Source organism: Parus major, chromosome 4 (genome assembly GCF_001522545.3).
Source record: "Parus major isolate Abel chromosome 4, Parus_major1.1, whole genome shotgun sequence".
Taxonomy (NCBI): domain Eukaryota; kingdom Metazoa; phylum Chordata; class Aves; order Passeriformes; family Paridae; genus Parus; species Parus major.
The window spans coordinates 45845801-45867920 of NC_031771.1; the positions used below are offsets into that span (position 1 = coordinate 45845801).

The 22120-nt window shown below is 39.9% G+C and overlaps 1 protein-coding gene across 9 annotated transcripts in view; it reads left to right on the plus strand.

Annotated features, from left to right (window-relative positions):
- Positions 1–22120, plus strand: part of APBB2 (amyloid beta precursor protein binding family B member 2) — a 162364-nt gene that overhangs the window by 30145 nt on the left and 110099 nt on the right. For 5 of the 9 annotated variants that reach the window (XM_015624830.2, XM_015624838.2, XM_015624839.2 and 2 more), the window contains exon 2: positions 21330–21422. The exons of 1 other annotated variant lie outside the window; for it this stretch is intronic. The gene's annotated coding sequence lies outside the window, so the exon portion shown is untranslated. Of the gene's footprint in view, positions 1–366; positions 453–17782; positions 17882–21329; positions 21423–22120 lie in introns of those variants that run through there. 3 more of the 9 variants (XM_015624831.3, XM_015624832.3, XM_015624835.3) reach the window with 3 other exon arrangements.

Here is a 22120-nt window from a genome sequence, read left to right on the forward strand (position 1 = left end):
AGAACTTCTGTTCACTTTAGGTTTTTTGACTATGGCCTACTGTTGCTTTTCCATGCTCTTGCCATAAAGTGGTATGTTAAGACAGGATGCCTTTGTCTGTGCCCAGGCAGCAGCGTTTTGGGGGGCGGGAGAAGCTGGCGAGAGGGATCAAGTGGCTGGTGCTTACAGGCCCCTGGGGGAGCCAGGCAAAATGGTGCTCATTCATGGGGCTCCAGCAGTAAAGTGTACCTTCCCCAGTGCTTCCCTCCTGTTTTATTTTGGCTCTGCAAGTTGCCCAAGCTGCAAAGAGTGCCTGGCTCTCAGTGCTTTAGGATATTTTTGGTAGTTGGAGTGCTTCTGCCATTTTTTCTGTGCTTTCCAGGCAGCAAGGAGGGCATGGAGGTCCTGTGGTGTGGCCCTGCTGAGTGTCCCATTGCAAGCATTGCTGAATGCAGAATGACCCTGTGCTGATGGTAGGTGTCTTTTGTCTTGTGCTAAACAGGACTGGCTTTTGAGACTGGATGATCTGCATTGGTGCCCTGGGTAGGTGCAGCATGATTGCCTTGGCTGTCCTCTGCTGCTGCCTGGTCATCTGTCTGGCTTCTGGGCAGTGGGAAGGGAATGTGGAGGGCTCCTGCTGGGCTGCGTTCAGTGATTGCTTTCCTCTAGGCAGTTTTGGGCTGTCTCATGACTAAACCCTCAGTGCTCTTGCCAGAATGCTGTAGTTCTCAAAGTCCTGTGCAGTTTCACTTGGGAATTGTGCATGTATGATAAAAGTCACAGCTGATGGGGACAGGATTTCCTCTTTCCTTGCTAAAAATAGCCTTTGTCTAGGGAGGAGTAACAATTCCCAAAAACTTAACTCAATGCACTGGGCAAAAATGGGCTTGCTGGGGAGTGCTTGCTTGTGAGCTTCCAGAAGGTAGGAGTGTGGTACCATCTCTGACAAGCAAAATGCTTGAAAGAGAGTGGCCAGATGTGGAATGTGGGAGAGGAATATTCCATAAAAATAATTTGTCATTGCCAGTGGATTTATTTCTCCAAGGGTTTTGGAATTTAGTCTTGGATATTTGGAGCTAAAGGCTAACTCACTAGTGTCTGGGGCTGGCATCCTCTTCAGAAATTAAGACTAACAAAAGGAAGGAAGTGAATGAATACCTGGGAATACATACAATTCTGATGTTAAAATGGACATATCTTGTATTTTGGGAGAGTGATTTTTATTTTTTTTTCCTGCTTTGCAGTCCCCCCTCAAAAGAAATAAATAACACTCATTTTGAGTTCTGATTATTTACAAAACAGAGCAATTCTGTTCTTCCTGATGTTTTATTATCCCAAAATTTAAGTAGGAAGACTTGGTGGGAAAACCCATAACCAGGCAGTGTGGGTGAGGGAGCTGGTGGTACTCATGTAGCATTTACAGCAAGCACAATTTTGCTGTTGGACCAGCCTGGCTATAGTCTGTTCTGGAGGTGTAGGGTGACTGTGGGCTGCAGTACATTGTCTGACCTGCTTTTCAAATTGAAATCCTTCCTGCCGTGTTAACAGTACCCCTGCAGCAGGTAGTGGGTCTCACAATGTACGTGGTCCCTGACTCCTTATGTGACAGAGGGATAACAAACTTGCCTGTTTATTCTTCACTGGTTGCATTTTGACAGATATAGTGATGTAATAGCAGAAACACAGTTGTGACAAGTTTTGCCTGGTGGGTAATGTATACCAGACTGGTTTTGTTACTAAGTTACTTTAAAAAAGCTTAAATGAATGATTTGTTTGTTGCTGCATTAAAGAACTCCATCTCAATTATTAAAGACTCAGCTCTATCTGAGTCCATAAGATGTTTGCTCATTGCTTTTTCCTTCTTGAAAAAAAAGGTTGTAGTTCTGCTAGCTTGGACTATGGGGAGTGAAAAAATTCAAAATACGAACTGCAGTCCTCTTACTGGTTACCATAGAAATCTAAATAAAGAATGCTCTGCAAATAGTATAAATACAACACTTTGACAGCTCTTACTTTCTTAAAAAGACATGTCATTGTTTAGATCACTGTAGTGACTGATCAGTAAGGGCCACTGAACACATTCTGAATAAGATTGCTGTATAAGCTCTGTATTTATACTATTTGCAAAGTATTCTCAGTATCAGAAAACTTTTCTATTGCTGATTTTTGATACCAGTTTGCTGTTGTGGTAAATGAGACTATTTATTATTTATTTGACTCCCACTATGAATACTGCTCTGTATTCATAGTGGGAGTTGCAAAATCTTAAGATTTTATGAATTATGAATGAGTCACCTATGGAGCTGTTCCTATTATTCCAGCAAGAAATGCAACCCAGTGACATGCAGAGCAGCCACCTTAAAGCTACAGATGGCAACTCAGGAAGCAATAAGATGTCTCATTCTCTTTCCTGGTCTGGCTTTCTCACTCAACTTGTTGCATAGCCTGAGGGTGGGGACTGGAGGTGAGATGGTCTTTTGGGTGTCTTTGGCCTCTGCAACTGGCATGGTCTGACTCACAGCAAGTCAGTGTGTGGCCTTATATCTTTTCAGGAACTGAGATTTGTTGCAGAGTAAAACTACTTCAGGCTTCCTCCGTTGTCCTTAGGAACATGTATTATGCATTTCTTATGTGGTGGGTCCTGATGGTATTTTCAGGACTTTTCATTGTTTTCAAAGTAAATAATAAGATATTATTATTTTTTAAGAGGTCACTCTGCTTCGTCAGTTTTCATCTATGTTCACTCATCTTATATACTGTAAATCACTTTCATAGTCCATTGATTTTTTTTTTTTTTTAATTTACTTTGTTTTTCCTGGGGCTGCTGGTATTAGTAGCCTTCTTGCAGAAAGATATAAAAATTTTAAATGAGTTTCCATCTGATGTTGGTTTTGGCTTGGAACAAGAATAAAAATGCTATGCATTTTTACAAAGTAGAGGATTTTTTTGTTTGGTTTTTTTTTAATTCTGATAAGTAAAAACAGACTTGAAAAAGCAAAATGGAAATTTACAGATTTCCAGAGCAAGGTCACTGAGTTCTGGCCTTATATCAATATGCAGCTCAGTGAAACCAAAATCTACACTATGTGATGCATGTGTGAACTGGGGGGTCTGTGGGCAAATCAGAGCTGGAAGGGCTTCCCAACAGCTTTCTCAGCAATGTAGCAGCATGGCTGAGATGCTGTGCTCTTGGAAGTTTCTAAGTCAGACCTAATAGTCCTCTGTAATTAACTCAAATACAGTTCCCACGCCTGCATGGCATTCTGGACCAGATCATTCTGTGTACTACTTCTTTGAGTGCTGGCATTCCAATAGCTACTTAAAATCCTGGCACGGGTTTGGAGAAAACCAGGCAGCAATTCTGGATGGGGGAGTTAGTGTCGCTTTCTCGAATTTTTCTTTTTTCCCCCCTTTCTCACCACTCCTGCTTCTCACCTGGCCCCAGCAGCTGTGGCTGGATGAGGTGGTTGGCAGTTCTGTCTGTGTGTGTGCTGAGGCTTTCGCAGAACCTGGTTTTGTGGCATTTGTCTGGAACACGTGGATACTGTTTTAATGAATGGGATGAGGCTCCATGAGAGCAGGGTTTGGAGCTCTGCTCTTCTTTCTCAGTGGCTGTCATTATTCAGTGCCATTGATGCTTGTCCTGTTGCTGTCCTTCAGCTCTGTGCTCTGCATGCTGCAGAAATAACCATGGAAGGTTCTTCACCTTTGTGCCACCCTAATCGGAGCGATGTGCCTAGCTTAAGGTGCCTCCATAGCGAAATCACATAGTTTCCTATGGAGGACTGGTGCCTGAATGTACCTCTGAAAGTGAGGAGGAGTAATACAGGCATCATTCACCATGGCTGAGACCATTTCCTTTTGAGGTCAAAAGTATCTGGGGGACATATTTATTATTTAATAGGCATTTTTTGATGTTTCAAGTATTTTTTCTTGATGTTCTGCCAAAAAAGAAATAGTTATTTCAGTAGCAATTTTACAAAACCTTTGTGATAAGAAGCTGACCTGAACTCAAAGTGATTTTTTGGATGGATCTGCAATTTTGCTCTTTTTGTGTGTGTGTGTGTGTGTGTCCCACTTTCTAAAAACCATATTCAGCAGTTCTAGTGACTGTTGGCTGTGTTTTTAGATGCTTGCAAAAAGAGTAGATGGTGGAATTTTAGCTAAGAAATTCTTTCCTTAGATTTGTGCTAATATGGCATTCCATTTTTTTTTCTGTAGTAACTAATCAAAATTGGAGTTCTCTCTAAGGCATAATATGATAAAGTTGAATCTACATACAGCACTAGAGTCGTGTTGTACCTAAGTTACCCAGTTAATTATGATTTAGTGCACAAATATAACATGTAGCTTGAAATACACTTAGTTGCATTTGAAACAATTTCAGTGCAAACTAACAGTATGCTTTTTTGACTTCTAGTTTTTATATGGTATTTGAAAACTTTGTAGCTATTACTTCTGCAGTGTTCCCCTTTTCAAAGGAACAGAGATTCACAGAACAGCACAGAATTGCTAGACCGAAGGTTGAAAAATAAGGTGAAATTTTAAAAGTCCCCAGCTCCTGGCTTCAATGAGGGTAGAGAAGGTCAGTGTGATGCTTGGCAGTGCTCACAAGACATGTCCAAGTACACAGGACATGCCATAGCATGGTGTTGAAGGGGAGGCAGAGTTATGCTGCTTTCAGGGAAACAGAACTGCTTCTTTCTGTATTTGTTTATTTTTTAATTGTCACAGCTTGGAGTGTAAAGTGAAATCACCCAGTTTTGCAGCCTTGCAGCTGTATGTGATCCATTCAGTTTGGAGCTCTGCTGAAAAAGAACTTCAGCTGTTTGGGTGCACTGGGAGAAGAGTTCTTACAAACCAAAATTTCATCCAAATTGATTTGAGTAAAATGAAATTTAATATTACAGCTGAGCCAGTGAGTTACTGCTGGAAGAGGCAATCCTTATTCTTTTAGTTTGTTTTGTGGGACGTTTTTCCCCCATATGTTGTGTGATGTGATCCTGCCCTCTTGTTTCAGCCAGTGCTGAGGCTTGATTTTAAGTATCACTAAGTGTGAGTTAAATGCAGTACCTGGATTCATCCTGCTCCCTGTGAAGGCTCCTTGAAAGGGTGCTAGACCAGGAGGTGTGAGAGAAAAAGTTCCCCTGAGATTCCCATGGTCTGGGAGGCTCAGGGTGGGCTGAGTCCACCAGGTGAGTGGGAACCCTGCCCAACCGAAACAGTCTGGAAATCTAAACTAAAGCATTTCTAATGAAAGGAGAGAAACAGAGGAGCAAAGGAGTTTGTTGCAGAGAAGCAAAACTTGTGCAGTTCTGTTGTTTCACAGGGTACAGTTATGTTGGATTTTTGAGTGCATTGAGTTGTATTTTTTCAGAAGCATCAAGAGTTTCTTGCAGTAGGGAAGAGATCTATCTTGCTAGGTGGAATTACGCAAATTTAAGATAGGCATGAAATGCAATAGTGGGTATTCTTCTCCATTCAGCTTCACAAAAGGTGAAAATGCAGCTTTCTACTCTTGAATCCTTAATATCTTGCTGTGTGTATCACTATTGCTGTTGTTTCTGATCTGTGCCTCAGTCAGATATTGCTTGTTTTATGCCTGTGTTGTGGGTGTGAATTCCCAGAGGTGTTAGTCCTCTGGGTTTTCTGTCAGGTGTGATGAGGAAGCAGCTGATCCCTGCTGCATGTTCTCAAGAGACAGTACTGTGAGAATTTGCCTCTTGCCTCTGCAGAACCTCCAGCAGCAGTTACTGGGTCTATTTTACTCACCCTCTTTGTATTCCTCTGACAAAGTAAATATATGCTAGTTATCCTGTTGTGATTACAGGGTGCAATTTCCATGTTCATTATGTGCCACTGCCAGCTTAAGGACCTTTGACACTAGTTTGGCCTTGAGTTTTGCAGACATCAGACATCTGTCAGAAAAGAAAATGCTGCAGAGCATGAATGGACCTTGAGGAATAACTGTTTCTAATATTTACCCTGCATAAGCATTGGCAGTGTAAAGCTTCTGTGCTGTGGAAGACTGCTGCAGCTGGTGTGGGAGTTAAATCAGTCATCACACTGACAGCTCGTCTGATAGCTGGGCCTGGAAGAGGGATACTGCAGCATCTCCAGAGAGAACAAAATGTGCATGAGCTCAGATCTTTCACTTTCTCCATGAAAGATTTACCCTTTCACAGAATTTTGTATCAGTGTTAGATGCTTTTGAAAAGCCTGTGCACAAAAACTATCAACAAGCCTGTTGATTGTTACTTAGTAATTGTAGGTGTTGTCATGTTATTCCTGCAGGACACCGAGCAACTTCTCCTGCAGCTGCTAAGTGGAAAGTGTGATTTATGACACCTTAACAATTGTTCAGTCTTGAGCTGCTTTTACTGTTACTTCATCTAAACCAAGAAGTTGACTTAGTTTGCTGCGTGTTTGCTCACAACTCAACCAGTGTAGTAATATGAGTGAAGATTAAACCTGCCCTGTTTTGAGACATGTTGCTGAGTGAAACTGCTCCTTTGGATTGGGTGTTGAGTGCTAGTGAGCTGGTGCAGTAGTTACTTGAAAGGCTATCTCTGACCCTTACATAGTCCAGTCACTGACTCAGATATATACATTGCCTTGTATTTTGTAAATTGTTCAGCCTCAGATTTATTGTTCTTCACAGCCACATTCCACCAAACAGAGTAACTAAAAGGATTGCTTTAGAGGAAATGCATTGAGGTCAAGACCATTTATAGACCTGTGGGTTTTGTATGAGTTAAGTTTTATCCTAATATTAGCTTTGGGCTTCACTCAAATGGAGGTATTTATTACTTGCTTATTCTTATCCCTTGGAATGTTGAAGTTATACAGTATTTTTGTCCTGTTATTAGCTGGCATAAATTACTGCTCTGTTTATCACTTAAAGCAAGCAATCTTTATATAGGTGCTTTTTGTTTGTTTTGTCGTAAAGGGCCTGAAATGAGGGAAACCATTAGAGCATAAAAAACAGTACAGCTAAGGTTTACTGGTAATAATGTGTACTTGCATATTATCTTTTGTCAGTGGCTCCTGATATCTTTTGCAGACTTTCAGGAAGCCTCTACTGTCTCTTGGAAATTAGGAGTTAAGAATGTTAAAAGATGCTGAATTGCAGTAGGTGACAGTAGGTTCCTCACTCAATTTGCCTGCCTGGTGTGGGGAGGTTTGGCTGAATTCCTGAAGATCTGTCTGCAGGGGCTGTGGCATAAAAATGGTTATTCTTGAGTCTCCTCTGACTGTTGAGATAATTTTATTTGTGAGTAATAGGTCGCTTTGGTTTTCTTTGTGTCTTTTCATATCTGCTTTACTGGTTTGTCACTTTTTTGGATCTTGCTATGGTTCTCTGGTTTGGAAGTGATGGAGAGAACTCTTCCAGTTCTGGGTTTTGTGCACAGATTATACCTCAGTTGAGGGTCTCCAAGCATCAAAACAAGTTATTAATATACTTGTAGAGAGTGTTACAGATTCTCTCTTCCAGATTGTTCTAAGACACCCATCTTAGAAGCCACAAGTACTGCATGTGGTAGTTGTGATTTTAAGTCAGTTTGTAAATCACCCTACTATGAGTTTAATCAATTTGTATAAAGCCCCTCTCTCTGAAACTAGTAAAATAAAATCCTAGGTGTCTGTGCTTTTACTCTGTGTTTAGCCTCAGCTATTATTTTTCATTAGCTTAATATTTAAAGAAATATAGTAAATTACTCTAGTTTGACTGACAGGTAAAAAAATAAATACATATGCTCCTATTATATAAGTTGTAACCTGATTAATACAGCAGTATGGTTGCAAGTGTTTGCTGTACTTGAGTGTCGGTGATTCAGTCTAAGGTAGTCTGAGGGGTTTTGTAATTTCTGATGCTCTCTTATTGTGAAAATAAAGGCAGCATAATCCTTTGCTAAAAGCACATCTCTGAACAAGTGATAGAGGGTTGAGAAGCAGGTTTTAAGTGCAAAAGAAGGATCTGATCTTTTAGCACTATCAGATGAAATAAAATCACTTGTTCAAAACCTTTAACATGTTTGTCTTTTTCCTACTGTAATAACTGTTCTTATGTTTCATTTCCTTCAGTAATGACCATCACTTTTTTCTTTTTTACATAAAACTTGATTAATGCCTTTACTGTGGAGAGGGCCCTATTGTATCTATGTACTGGTGAGTAAGCTACTCTGTGTCATGGGGAATGTCTGCAGTGAAACAGTGGGTGTGTGAGAGATTTCTTTAGATACAGTTTCTAGATGTTATTTACTCATTTGCACTTAGAATAAGCTTTTCTGATTAATTAGAATAAAAGTGTTTAAACAGTTATTTTTTTAAAGGAAAGTAATTTGTTCTAAACATGTAAAGGCAGTACAATGTTTTAAACATTTGTTATTTTGTATCTTTGTCAGGCAAAGACAACCTTTGGCTAAAATTGGCTTAAATTACACCACTGGTCTTGGTTTGTGCATCAGAAAATTGATGTTAATTGCAGAGCAACAGTTGTGCTTTTAGAATTAAAAATGATAAGCAAAATTTTTAGTCACTATTTAAAACCAACCCTTTCCTCTCAGCTGGAGAAAATGTTCTGTTGAGGAGGTCAGTGATAGAATAGCTTTGGTGTGCACCTGGTGTCCAGCCAATGTCAGTCCCCCTCATAGAGACCTGGCTTTGAAACAAAATATGCTAATTTGAGGGAAAAGAGGATTGTCATTTTCTTTACAAGTTATCCTTTTAGAAGTCTTTTTGTTCATTTTAATGTCAGTGTTGATCTGTCTCAAAATTAGTGAAGAGAGGAGGTGGTTTGGGGTAATGTTTTATTACCTGATAGCCTCTCCATTTTTGAGAAGCGTAAGTAATTACAAATAAGACATATGCTGAAACTAGGCCAGTGGCAGAGTTCAAATTATTTTAAAATGTTCTTTACTAAGGGGAGAAGTGGATATGACACTGGGAAGGAAATGCTGTCTCCCGTCTGGGAGGGTCACTGTCCATTGCACCTGTGAAGAGTAAACATGCCAGATAACTTGGGTAACATTTATTTCCTCTCTTGGGGTCTGTTTTATTTAAGCTATCAAAATAGAAATCTTTACTTAGCTTATACAAAGCACAGTCTCTTTCCTGGTTGTCAGGATTTGCAGAATTGCCTCAGTTAATAGAGCACTGTAGTCAGATACCCTGGTCTGCCATAAGTTAGCTACTCCATTCTCTTCAGTTTGGAGGCTGTGTTTTTGCTGCCTGTAGCAGACACAACAGAATTGTGTTAGATTTAAACCTAACTCCTCATGTGCCTGTAAGATGACCAACAAAGAAGGATGTAGTAATCTAATGGTCTGCTGCCAGTCAACAACCTCTGCAGTCTGAGTTTTGCATACTGGTACCCCTAATTAGGACTTTATCTTCTGGAGTAGTATTTCACCGGGTATGGTGAGCTTTTAAAAGTATTCTCTGGTGCTTTAATAGTGATCTTGCAAAAAGATAAGCAGCAAAACCTGTGTTGTAGCAATACTTGCTGAATAGCAATAACTATTTTTTTAAAAATCCTCTTTGTTAAGGCTTAAACATACAGCAGCATGCCCGTGCTATAGTAATTATGGATTTTTTTGTTGTTTTTTTGGTAAGCAGAAATATATTTGACTTTTTATTTCTTTCAGCAGACTATCTTTAAGAGAATTCATAAAGCTTGTTGAAAATATGGACAGAAACAGGCTAAGTTGGAAAGATGATTGGTAATAAATGTGCCAGGAGATCAGATGGCAGGTGATGACTGGCATGGACACACTGAGAATTTTAAGGCATACTCTCCAGTCAGGTTTTTAAACAGATACCTGTCTTGGCATATTATATGGAAAATTATTCTAAGAAATTATTTATTTGTACATTGATTTATCTAAGGATTTCATGAATACCTGACTAAATGGATATGTAATTGTAAAGGAATGCAAAGAACCCACTGGTCTTAGTTATGAATAAGGGTACAGAACCTTAGCTCCACTGATTTCATTTAGAACAGGTTTTGTTTGCTAATTACTGCTATGAACAAGGTTCTCCCCTCAGTTACACCAAAGCATTCTTCATTGAATTAAAGTTATACCTAAATTATTTTAACTGAAAGTACCTTCATGGCAGAACACTTCCCTGGTTTCTGTTACATTTTCTTAACTTCAGCTGCCTTTGAAATATAACATTGGTGCTTTCTCAAGCTTTCCTTGTTTCTTCTCTAATAAACTGTTCAATTTGCAGGAGCACTGTCATCTCTGTCAGGTAAATGCTTCTTGGACCAGGTATCCAGTGTGTGGGGACTTGTGTGATGTTTCTCCAAGTGAAACCTGGTGGCTGCTTGTTGTACTCTGTCTTCTGCATCTGCTGAAGCTCCCAGGACTTCTGGGTATTGCCCAGCCTGGCTGATGTTTCTGACAGAAGGTATCTCTTATAAAATGCTTGCTACTGTGGGCAGCAAGTGTCAGAAACTTCTAGATCCTTGGAGGGGGCTTCTGCCTGGCCGATGGTGGCATCACCCTTCCTTTTCTTTCCCAGGTCACAAGGAGCAGTTCTGTCCCTTTGCCAGCTGTTTGTCCTCCTTCAGAGAATGAGGATGATCTATTTGGCTGTGCTGAAATTAGATCAGGATGTGTGCATTTCTGAAAGCTTCTGATGTTATCCCAATTAATTTTATTTTTTTTTTTCACTGTTCTATTTTTAAACAATATTGAAAAAACAGAGTGGGCAGGGAAGTGTTGAGCACACTGGTTATGTGTGTCACCCAAACCATTAATGCTGGCAGTGCTCCTGGCCTGTCACATGTGCCAGATGTGACATCTTTCAACAAAGTTTAAAGGCATGGTGAAAGATTATGGGCATGATTTCACATCACTTTGGACTGCTCCAAAATTAATGTTTTAAAAGCTGTTAACAGCAACTGTTCAAGGGTGTCAGTCCATCTTCTTCAAGCTATTACCACATGACATCCCTGTCATTCTTCTGGTCCCCTGTCCAATATGATTAATTTGAGGACCCAGCTGAAAACTAATCCCTCAAAGAAGATGCATCTTTGTGACCATGTCTCTGTGATGTGGAGGTGGAGCCAGTCTAAAGGCCAAGTGCTGCTGAAAAGTACAGTCAGCTTAAATCAGAGTAGATGTAAAACTGTACAGTTACCATCACTCTGCTGGCTGTGGAAAAGTAACTCTGACTTTTACTTTCTGCAGCTAAATGTACATGAAATGATTCCTTGTGAGCACTACCTGTTCATACACGGGCTTGAACTTGTTTAGTTCAGGACTGTGTTCTTATTTAAGTTCTGCCTGCATGAAATTAAAGACTGTTTCAGCTCTTGTTTTTGCATATTTCAAATTCATACTGAACTTAATTAAAATACTAAATTTCACTGTTGCTTTTAACTATGGGATTAAGTTAATTTTAAATTGAGTTAGCTGGTTTTGCAGGCATGTAAAGTGTGTGCCTGTGTCCATTCTCATGCATTCTTTTACATATGTATATACACATACACACTCTTATCTCTGACAGGAAGTCTTGAAGCTGCTAGTTCTCCCTTAGCTCTGAGAATAACCAGCTTCCCAGGTGAGTAAACTGAAAACAATGGGAGTTATTGTTCTTGCCATTTGTGACTTGAGCACAGATTGTAGATGATTACTTCACATGCTGCTTTCTAGCCACTTCTGGCACCATTTAGGTTTTGAAGGGTCTGATGGAGAATTTTAATGCTTTTGACTTTCAGGTGGTCCTATTTCAGCTGTCTGTGTTCAGCCATGGTGTGTGACTGGTCAGTGATTTTGTTTCCTAGAGCTGTAATTCTGCACTTGAACACTCACAAGTTCCACTTGGAGGTGACCTGTGAGGAAAATTACTTTTAAACTACAAAGAGTTTTGAATTTTATATTTCAGCTGTGGCACAGACCTCAATCTAGGTTCAGTTGTTAAATTTCCTGTGATTTCCTGGAGGCCTCCTCAAGACATTTATCAGCATTTCAGTTCAATTTGTTCTACCATATGTTTTCCTTCTTGTTGTAGAGCACCTTCTTTTTGATTTCATAATACTATACATCTTTTGTCACAGTTTAGCCAGAGAGGATCAATACATAGACGGCCCCAGAACTCTCCTTTCCAAGCCAGCTTCTAGTCTTTGTCAGTACTCATTTTGGAAGCTATCCAGTCCTGCTATCTCTCTTCAAGAGGTTACATTTTTTTGCTGTACTGATTAACTTGGCTGTTTTGAGTAAATTTGACCACCTATGGTTACTGCTGACCCTACATTCCTGCAGTACCTCCAAGGAAAATGCTAAACATAGCTGGCATTCTTGAAATTGGGGTGCTAGGGCAAAGCACTGCAGTGCACCTCCAGGGCAGTCTTTGGGGGGAAAAATCCCTGCTTCTTATTCTGTCTTAAAATCTATTTGGGCACACAGTGTTGAGAGATGAGATTCCTCTCACTATAGTTGTATATGATGCCCCATGGTTTCTTACTGACCAAGTGATGGTTCTGCATAAATTGGAAAAAAATCAATGTAGTTCTCTGGAATTGAGGCCTTTGATAAAATAAAGGGATGACAGGAGGTTTGGGATAGGGATAGGCATCTAAGTGAGCTAAAGCAAGTAAATATTACTAGTTAGGAATTATTAGGGAATTTTAATGCTTCCTTTTGGAACATCTGCTAACAGCTGGGTAAATCAGGTCTGCTCTGAGATGGTATTCCTGTCTTTCAGTGAAAGTGGCTTAGTAATATACAGGCTATTTTACTGAAGACTCTCCAATATTGCAGTAAAATCTTGATTTCTATGGTTTGACTTTTTAGTATTGACATGATGCATAATCATTTGGCTGCTTAATTAAGTGTATGATGTCCTGTAGGAAAATTTCCTTTCAATTCAAGAGGAAATTAATTTAAAACTTTTTTGATGTAATACAGACATAGATGCTTCTCATGTGTTTTGTAAATGAGCTTATTTAAAAAAATAAATACAACACTTGTTAATCTAGGTCTTAAAACCTTAAGAGTGGATACCTTGGAAAGAGCAGAAATGAATGTATTTTGGGAAAAGCAATATAGCTAATAATTGTTTTGCAGTATTACGGTTGCTCTTCTGTTGAATAAAGCATTTCTAAAGTGATTGTTAAATAAACCACTTATAAAACATGTTTTTTTAAATGGGAAAGCTTTTGGAAAAGCTTCCTAATCAATATTGGATTCTTATTTTTTTTAATTTTATAAGTAAATGCCATGTCAGACTTGTGAGCATGCATTGTAGTTTTCTTTTTTAAGTGGAATTGGTGATTGCAGGAATTTTCAAATTAAGAGTATGCTTGCATGTTGCAGGGTAGAATATGGCTAAGCTTAGAGGAATAAACTTTTGAAGCCAATAGGATGGTGAAGGAAAACTTTGTGTAACTTTGGGTAAAGGCATAGTTAACACTGTTCTGCAGTTGAGTCATACTAAGAATGGGAACTCATTGGTCCATGCAGGAAGCAAATGTGTGATACAGGACCTACTTCTCTGGCATGTAAGTACCAAATTTCTTGTCATGCAACAGCCATTCTTTGGGTTTTTTCTTTAGGTAATGGTTCTCTGGACCTTTCTGTATCTGATAAGTTTGTATCTTCTATCTTCCCAATTTCTCTTCCCTGGAAAAAGTGTGTTTCTTGTTGTTTCTATAATAGCTAGTAATCATTTTCTCAGGAGAAACTGTAGGATCTCTTCTGTCAGAGACCACAAACAGGGAAAAAAAAAAAAAAAAAAAAAAAAAAAAAAAAAAAAAAAAAAAAAAGACAATGAAAACAGTAGAAGTAATGTATTAGATTAGAGATTTTAGCCTCATAGCAGATTTTATGTCTGTAGGGAAAATGTGAGCATGTTTTTTGAAGATGATTGGAAAATTAATCTCATTCTTTTCATCAGGTGATTGCACCATTAATAGAGCTCCCTATCAGAGGTAGTGAATTGAGAAAATACTCCATAGCACTAGAACTGTAATGTTAAATAAAAAAAAACAACTGATAAAATATTTTTACTTCCTTAAGAGATCAGCCCTAGACAGTGAATCAGCTCACCAGCAATGATGATTAATTAAGGAAAAAGCTAGCCAAAGATTTTTTTTCTGTTAACCACCAATTCTTCTGAGCAAGAAGTAATTCCAAATATTATCTGACCCTGTTTTGTTAAAAAACCAAACAAACATATAACAAAAAGCTAACTCAAAAGCCCCCAAACCCCAACAGTTGTTATATTTGAGGTGATGGAGAAAGAACAGGTTTGGTAGCTACTTCTAATACTGGTTCTGCCTTAATTCTATTAAACCTGTCTGCAGTGGTCTATTCCAAACTTTTCATAGGCTTGTATAATGTCTTCTAGTGTGAGGCAAAAAAGTACTGTAACATTTTTTTAAATTTTGTCCCATGGCAAACCCGAATGACAGAGAGGCTTGAAAAGTAGATTAGATGATCTCTTTTTATAACTGTGCACATGCAGGCAAAAAAGTTTTGAATGTGTTGCCCTGGTGTGCAGAATCAGTGTGATTTCTGTTAGTACATGTTCTTGAAGTTAGAAATTCTTTTTAGCTAGCTTTGAAGCCAAAATTATGAGGCCTTGTAACAGCATCATTAAAATTAATTATGACTGAAATTAGAGACAGACATGAGCCTTTATTACTTTTTATTTGTTTTTTAGTGCAGTCATTTTAGGCATGCAGTCTGAGAGTCTGCCTGGGCATTAATGAATGCACTGTGGTCTCTTGCTAGATCAGCTTTCCTATACAGATTTTCTTGGGTATATGAAAATAATGTAAAAGAAATAGCATGCAACAACACAGATGTGAGACAGAGATGCATACTGTGCCTTCTAATGGCACAGTAAATCTACAGTGTGAGTGGATGCCCAGGCTAAGGCAAAAGCTGTGTGAAAGCCAGGCATGCTGGCAGAGTGGCTGACTAAGCAGGAAGCTGGAAGGCAGAGTGTGCCAGAGAAGCCAAGCTGGCATTGCCAGGTGCCTTGTGTCATGATACCCATTCTCTCTGTGCCTTGCCCTGGTGTGGTGGGTCTCAAGGATGCTCTAAGATGCAGCACTTTGTCGTGTGCAGCATAAGCTGTGGAAAATACTGAAGAATATCAAGAAGGGTTGTGGAGAATTATACAGTGATAATAGTATTCAGAATATGAATTAAAACTTAAGTGAGTTACTGGGAGAATTTGTGTCTAAAGCATAGATGATAATGCCTTTTTATAAAAGAGGTGACTTGCAAATTCTGCTTTTCTTTCAGCTTTGCAGTGCACATTTAATAACCTGTCTTCTTTTGGGCACAGTTATCAGTGAAGGCTGAGTGTGGCTCCATTTTAATTTATCCTGATTTATCTAATGCTTTGAGAAATGATTGTCTTAATGGTGAGAGAGTACATCTATTGAGAAGTGTCAACAAAGGACTACTTTTTGGGGAAACTTCCTGGTTTGTGGAGCTCTTGAGCTGAGCAGATAATATTTTCATGTGATCCCGTGAGAGGGTGTATTGCATTTCTGTGTCCCTATTTCTTCTGTAACTACTTGTCCTGGTTTGCTGGGTTTGACTTGTTAATGTATATGCAGAAGCTGAGGTGGAGAGAGAATTACTAAAGAGCATGCTTGTGCCCTGGAGGGGGAAGGATGACTTAAGCTAAAACACTGCCTCCATATCCCATGGGTATGCTATGTGGTAGAGTGACTGGATTTCCTGCATTATTCATTGCCTCTGGCTTCTACTGTGACGTGGGTGTTTATCACATGAATAGTTGTGCTGTGGGCTGCTGCAGAAGAGGTGTGTGTGTGTGACCTGAATACTCATCACCCACAGGTCTGTAAGTGACAGATAAAACCTGTTCTCAACTATGGTGTGTCTGCTAAGAAGTCAGATCATTTGGAGATGTCTTTCTCCCTAGGCAGCTTATGGAAGAGCATCTTCAGTTGCTTCTAACCCTCACAATTGGTCTGTGTCACATATATTAGCTTTCAATTCCTTCTTTCAAATATGATGCATGTGTGAAAGATATTCCTAAAATATACTGGAAAATTGTTCAGCTAGCTGTGCTGCACCCCCTTGTGCTAAGAATTAGATTTTTTTGAGTGGAATTCCAGACTGCTTTGTTTTCAAATATTGATTCAAGTTTTTGTTTCCACTTTTAAGGTTTTTAAAATTCTTTTTAACTCAGCTGCTTAAGTGTTTTCAATACATACTGCTGAAGTGCTATCATCAAATTGTGTGTTGGGCTTTTGCAAGCTCTAAAATTTGGGTCAGGACAGATGAGGAAACAGAAAATATGGTTTGATTGCCATCCGCTGGGGGGAAAATAGGCTGCAGTGGTACTTGATTGAAGAGTTGCTATTGAGCGATAACATACCCGTGTTGATCGTGCTGTGCTTTTGGCTTAATATCCCAGAGACTGTCAGCCTCAGCCCAGATGTTTGCTCAGACATTTTTGTACTAACAGGAATTGTCTGGTTCTTGTTGTGAGTCATGATTGCAGTGATACTGAAAGCTGGAGAGGAGTGGACTTGGGGACAGAAAGGGGGATACAAGGCTTTGTTGTGCTGCTGGGACGATGCTCAGCACATTGCAAACCTGCTTCAGGCAGGGCCCTGAAGGGTGGGAGCTGTGTTCTGGATGTTTCTAAGCTGCCCCTATTCCAGTGGCTTTTGCACACTGGATGTATGTGTGCTGAGACCTCACACCAGAGCAGCACATGTCTCTCTGGAACAGCTTCTTGCCCTGGCTCTGATTCACCCTTAGGAAGCTGATTTGCTCACCAGTGAAAATACCAATTCTCTCAGGCTGTAAGTGCAGGGTATTTCCATGAAAGCTTTTCATGGTAAGGTGGTATGATTTATGTGTAACTGTAGTGGCAGAAGACAATTCAAAGTGGGCTTTTGGAGTGCACAATATGACAGGACCATGTGAGCTGAAGCCAGTGCTGTGCACTGGGAGATGTCAACTACTCCACGGCTGAAGATTAATTCTGCTTCAGTGTCACCCAGTGCTTTGCTTTCTTCTGTTTTTGGTGTCTGTGCAGAACACTTCAGCAAACAGTAAGACTTGAGAAAAACAGTAAGTTATGCAGCCAGAGGACTGAAGTAATACCCTGGTGTTTGGGAGCAGTCACTGGCGATATGAAGGTCTGCATAAATGTTTTGAGGGCAATGGTGAGGAGGATTTGCTAAAATGAAAATATAGTTTTGGGCCAGAGTGGCATAAATGTTTTAGTTCCACCCACATGTGCCACCTTCTAATCAAAACTTTACAAGGAAGAACAAAACCCACATTTCATTTTCTGCTTTGGGTATTCTTAAATAAAAGAATCATAAAATGAAGGGAGGATACCTTAGTATCCTTCATAAATTCTGGGACTTTCCCTGCTCACAGTCTCCTCTGCAGTGATCCCTGGTGAGTCTTCATTGTGGGGAGTGGGGAGCAGGGAGCAGGGAGAAAAAGACATGTGCCCATGTCCCAGGAGGGCCTGAGGCTTTCCAGGATGGTGTCCAGAATATGCTTTTTAATCTGGAAGGGGAAGAGACAGGCCCCTCCTGCCAACAGTGGAACACCAAATCTCTGGTTTTGTTGGACTTGTCAGTGTTCATAAATAAAACAGTGCCATGTGCATTTCAGTGTTTTATCCACTAATTGTGAAAGAAATGCTTCTTCCTGACCTTCAAAAATTTGGGAAGGTATACCCATCTAAGTGATGCAATTTTCCTTTTGGCCCTCTAGGGTAATAAGTGAATTAATAAGAAATAAGTGTTTGATGCTTCTTTCTGTGGATTCGGCAAAAACTACTGCCAAAGGAAGTTGGATGCAGATAAAAGTTGATGCTAAAAGTGTCAGAAATTCTTGGAGCATCTCCTTCAGCAGCCTTCTCCTTCACCCCATCTTCAGTGAGTTTTTTAGCCATCATTATGTTATGTGAGTCCTCCATGGTTTTTAGGCTGTTTTGTTGATGTTTGTTTGTTTTTAAGCTATTTCCAGACTAAGACCCCTAGAAGCCTCATAAAAAATGAAGCTCTCCTTTTGGAAACAAACCCCAGCAGACTGGGATCCTGGGGTGGTTGCACAGGGCTTACTGGGAGGTTGTCTGATGGACTGAAGTTAGACACTGTTAATATTTTTAGAAGGAAAGAGAAAAATATATCCCTAAAATAGATGGCCATGATGTACTTATTAATTATTGATGTTACATTGGATGACTTCTTTCTTCTATTAAGAAATTGAAAGAGGTGAATATTAATGGAGGGATATATAGGATCCTGGGATTCCTGTTTAAAAGACAATTTAAGGCAGAGCTCCCAGTCTGTTAATGTGGCATGTCTGCATGTCTGTGTGTGCCCAGAGGAAGCTGCAATATGAAAACTGTCACCAGATTTGTTCTGATATCAGTTCACTCAGCTCTGTGATGAATACCATACATATGTAATATCCTCAATCTCACACGAGTTCATAACTGTGCTGCCAGTCTAAAAGTGCAGGAATTGTGAAGTTATTTTTCCCAGAACAATTGGATTCCTACTGACTTGGATGTTACTGCTTTTACACCCTTTCACTCTGCCCAACAAAGAGGTTTGCAGTCTGACAGTAATATATAGCCTTTACTGTAATGGATGCAAGAGTGCACCAGAGTGACAGAATTCTTAGAATTTGTATTCCCTGATTCAAATAGATGGATTTATTTTCATATAGAATGAGCTTTCAGTGTGAAGAAGTGGAAGACTATCTGCTGCTCTCCCTGGACAGATATGCCACCCCCAGGGCCAGTCTGGCTGCTCTTTTCTGAGGCCCATCTGAGAAGCAGTTGCCCATTGGGCAGGGGAGAAGAGTTGATGAATATTTTTGATTTTTTGTGTCAGTTTTTAGATGTAAGTGGATTTAAATCAGAGTTCTTCATTTAACATCAAAAGAAACATCTGAAAATCTTGCTGGTGTGTTTTATTTTAGTCTTTAAAGACAAAAAGAAAAATACCATGCCATTGCTGAGCAACACACCATTTATCTAGTGTGTGTGCTTCAGAGAAAGAGTTACTAAAGTATAGAACTGCTTTTGATACTGAATGACTCCAGCTGAAATTTGATGGTTCGAAACCTGCCTCTTTTGTATTAAGCTGAACTTTCAAGTTCCTTACCAATAACAAGTAATTGGAAAGGAGAGCTGTAAAACGAGTTAATGTTCTTAGCTGTTATGAGGAGGCTACCAGGCACAAGCACAGGCTGCAGTGGGGAAGAAGGAAAAAGCTGCAGGGATTCCTAGGTTGGTAAATTTCTGCTAAACCTCAAGAAAGTAATCTGGCCTGAGTTTAAATGTTACAAATCCATGGGGAGTCTAGCTGATAGATGTCTGTCTCTGTTTTGAGATATGTACAAAAGTAAGTTTTGCTCTAGCTTCTCAAGAAGCATAACTCCCAATTTTTTTCTGTGCTGACTGGTGGTTTCTGTTTGGTTTTATTATTTCTAGCTGAAATTCTGTGATGTTCCCAAGATCAGGGTTCACACTGGCTCCCGTGATACCACTTCTTTCTTAGGCTGGGTAAGGACAGGATTGCAGGTCTGTGTCCTGTAGAAATCCAAGTACCCAGAAATCCCACTTCAAATATATATATGTAGCTGTCGCCCCATTTTTGCAAAAGAAAAAAATAAGGACAATTTAATTTTTTAACTTGCACCTGTTATTATCTCAACCAGCCAGTTGTTTTTGAATGGTAATGGTATGTTACTATTTTGTCATCTGTGGGCATTAAACATTTGCTGATTACTTCTCTACTAAGGGTATCAGTGCCTGCATGTGATCTGCCTTTCAATTTTTAAATTTCTTCTCTTAATAAAGTCCTAAATGAGTTATTCCCGCTTGCATAGGTCTGGGAGGCTGAGCTGACTCCACTCTTGGCCATCTGAGCCTTTCTTGAAATACAAAAGTTTATAAAAAGGATGAAAAAAGATTCCTCTCTTCATTTTCAAGTCTGCCAATTTTCAAGGCAGGGAATGTGGTAAAAATGTGGGTGGAGAAGTGGACGTTTTCAGCAGGATTCAGAGGAAGGGAAAAACAGGGTGGTGGATTCTCATCTGGGAAATAGAGAATGTTGGGTGTGTGGCAGCACAGTTTCGGGAATTTATGCCATCAGTGTTAAGATCCTATTTGGTCAGAGATCAGATGTCTGTTGATGAAACTTTGTTTTGCCATTTTATGTTTTGCTGTATTTTGTATTTCAGGCTTTCCTCTGATCTCAGAACTGGCAGCTGACCTTTTCTTAGTTTTTGTCAAAAAAATGTCTCCTTTCAGGAGTAAAAAGTAAAAAAGTTAGCACTCTTAAATGATCTGTTTTGTCACAATGGTTTCTAGGATTTATACTGCTTGGATTTTTGTTAGAACAGAGAAAAATATACACCTCTCTTTAAAATTGAATATAATTTGGCTTGATTTAGCCTGGCTTTTGCTTTAATAAAGAAAAAAATATATAAGCTCTACAACAGATGAGATTTGTATCTTTGGTCTTGCATATTTATTTTCTCCACATGAGGGAACAAATAGAAAGTTGAATACCACCCTGAATCCTAGAACATAGTTTGACTGACAAATATGTTGCTGCTGCTGGAGCATCTTTTGATGGGAGGATAACTTCATTGTGCGAGGTTTTATATGTATTTTGGTATATTTGTGGCATTTGATACTGAAAAATAACATACATTTTTTTCAGTACCAAATGCAACAGCATTAATTTAACCACTTGCCAGGAGTGAAATGACTGTGATCCAGCGTACAGACATTGCAAAATCAAATTATATACTTCATGTCTACTGAATGCAAGCATAATTGAAAACTTGATTTTTTTATGAACTTATTGTTTACTGAGTACTTCTTGCTGCTTTTTCATAACCTGGGCTCCTGTCTATCATCTGGATTAATTTTCTTCATGATAGTCAGTGTTTGTGCATGGGGAAAGCTGCAGTCTGGAGAGAGAGAGAATTTAAAAGCGTGCTTTGCAATGCGTCTCTTACGTACCTGAGCTGCCAGAGTCCGGCAGCAGAACGTGACACCTGCTTGGTTTGGGAAGATCCCTGCAGTGTGATACCTGGATCCTCTGTTCTGCTTTTAGTTCTCCTGTGTGCGTGTTGCTGAACGCGGATGGCTTTAAGGATGTAAAGTGACAGGGGCTGCTTGGGTTAGTCAGTCACTGGCAGTGCTCCTCTAATTGCCAGGGTCCTGCTGCCTTGTGGCTCCCACTGGCACAGAGAGTGGCCAGGCCATTTTCTTCTGGTATCCAGCACCTGGATTAATCTGGTGTTAATCCCTCTTGACTCTTCATAAATTAAAATACGTGATTTGGTTTTGTTTTGCAGCTTGCCTGATTTCTGCAGAGACCTGAGGGGGTGCTGGTGCTCCAGAGCTTGGTGCTCTTGTACAGTGCTCTTTCCACCAACAAGCTGGGAAGAGTAAGTAATCTGCTCTATAGCTGGTGATCCTCTAGGGTGGGGGCAGTCTTTCTGAACCTCTCTTGTCCCACATCATAAACTGAAGTTTCAGCACAGAGACTGGAGGTACCTGTATTTCTATGCAGTATTTGCTTTGTGTTTATCATGATGTTCATGAACAGGGGTGGTCCAGTTCTTCTAGTACTCCAACAAGAGTTCTTGGCTTATCCATTTTTTCAGATTATCTGTACTGCAACTTGCTCTGCCACCTGATGCGGGAGAAAGCTGTACTCAGCAGAGGTGTTTCACAGTAGTGCTGTTCCTCTGTGGTGTCAGTAATGCAGTTAATGCAGACACCTGTGCTGGATATCAGTGTTCTGTGCAGTGCAAAGGTGCAGTCTCCTGTGATCTATCCAGATGGTTCTCTGTGGGTCTTGGAGTGGGGGGAGGACCACAGCTGCAGAGCTTTGTGGCTCCAGCTGAGGCTGTGTATGTGGAGAGATTATCTGGTGTCATGCTCCCCAGCAGCATCTGATACCATGGCTTTCCCTTCCTTCTCACATGAATTTACCAGGCTGGGGGTGTATTTCCCAGTACCTAGCAAGCCAACAGTGTTTCTTGTCTTCTGAAATAAGGTATGTGAGAAGTCTGGAACTGTCTGCCCATAAAGCAAGTGCTGTTGGTTGGAAGACTTGGGCTGAGCATGTCTCTATGCTTGT